The sequence below is a fragment of the Asparagus officinalis genome, unplaced genomic scaffold (assembly GCF_001876935.1).
Source record: "Asparagus officinalis unplaced genomic scaffold, Aspof.V1 AsparagusV1_Un1036, whole genome shotgun sequence".
Lineage (NCBI taxonomy): Eukaryota > Viridiplantae > Streptophyta > Magnoliopsida > Asparagales > Asparagaceae > Asparagus > Asparagus officinalis.
The window spans coordinates 4,369-5,928 of NW_017973295.1; the positions used below are offsets into that span (position 1 = coordinate 4,369).

General features: G+C 49.2%; 1 long non-coding RNA gene across 1 annotated transcript; it reads left to right on the plus strand.

Annotated features, from left to right (window-relative positions):
• Positions 1 to 878: 878 nt before the first annotated feature.
• LOC109828322 lies at positions 879 to 1,306 on the plus strand. Its single transcript, XR_002243653.1, has 4 exons — positions 879 to 917; positions 985 to 1,056; positions 1,129 to 1,200; positions 1,270 to 1,306. It is a non-coding gene; the product is annotated as an uncharacterized LOC109828322 (long non-coding RNA).
• Positions 1,307 to 1,560: the final 254 nt, after the last annotated feature.

The following is a 1,560-nucleotide window of genomic DNA, read 5'->3' on the forward strand; positions in this document are numbered from 1 at the left end:
TTGCAGTCCGAGTACGCGGTCCGGGCTGCTATGATGGCTGGTCGCAGAGCTGAGCTTGCTCAGAAGCGGAGAAAAGGGCATGCCAAATCTCTTGTCTCAGACGAAGAAGAACTTCTCCCTACGGGTGATGATGACGAGACCTCCGAGGACGAGTATGCGGACGCAGATACCGGCAGAGGGGATCTCGATACTGGTTTGTCCTATCTCTTTTAATTTTCATTTTCCATAAATGACAGCTCTTTTTCATTGAAATGGCTATTGTCACTTTAGGTAGGGCAGTCAATGATCATGAGCCACCAGCTCCTACACACGTTGAAACGTGTGATAGGCCTGCGCATGTTCGACCCTTTGGTCCTCGGAGGGTTGGTGCCCCGAAGAGGAAGAAGACCGCCCATAAGCCCCATGACGATCAGCGTCCCTGTGGAGTGGACTTAGGGAGCACTGCCGATGGAGGGGGAGGTAACATTCAATTGCTCTTGCTTCAAGGTTGTTTACCTTTTGGGGATTTGTGACCATGTTTTGTGCTTCAGGTTTCTTCGAGGAGGGCGAACTCCCACCGGGTTCGGCGTCCCCTGGCGTTGACAACATGGATTGCTTTGTGCAACAAATGTGCGACGCTTTTCACGATGGGTCTTTGGGCATCGACCTTAACATCGATCTTGAGCAGATAAATAATGTTGAGCCCACAATCCCTTATTCAGGTATATCCGCATCCAATGTCATTTTCCTTATGTAAGGTGAAGGAAGATTTCTCGTTTGAGCTTTCCTCATCCTTCAACATTTGGGTTACCCTGCAGATGTTGCGATGGAGGGGCCAAGCTTCTCGAAGCCGGATGCCGGCTTATTAGCTGACATGCTGGCTGAGCAGACTTCCAGAGGGACCGAGAGACCATTCTTCGGGAACGATTCATCTACCGGTATATATCTGATTTTCTCCCTCTTGCCCGATATTTCATATGACTAATGAATGATTGATTATCGCAGCGTCTACCATTGGAGTTAGCCCGGTATCTATCCCTGGCATATCCAGTTTGCCTCAGAGCGACGGGCTTGCAGGTATGTATACGATTCAGGGATATTGTACTTTCCTATGTTTATCTGTCTTTTGACTAATGAGTGCAATCATAGGACCAGCCGCTAGGACTGATTCTCATATGACTCCTGACATCCCTCAAATGCCCGCGGATAATGGATCTACAGGTATGCAGATCCCAATTCTTCTTATTCGTCTAAATTTTCATTTTGACTAATAAGAGAGTGTCATCATAGGACCAGCAGCTTGGGCCGATACTCTTATGACTCTTGGCATTCCGGCTGCATCTGAGGACATGGGGATTGCAGGTATTCATACGACCTTCTTATCCCGATTCTCCTTATTTGTCCAAATTTCCATTTGGGTTAACATAGGAATGTCACTGTAGGACCAGGCGTTCAGCCTGATACTGCTACAGTCCCCGGGGTTGAAAGTCCTCATAGCAGTGGTGCCTCCCCGTCTCTGCCGAGCGGTGTGAGCACTCCGCCTGTAGGGGCTGACGTACCCTCTTCTGCTGCTGTCCCGGA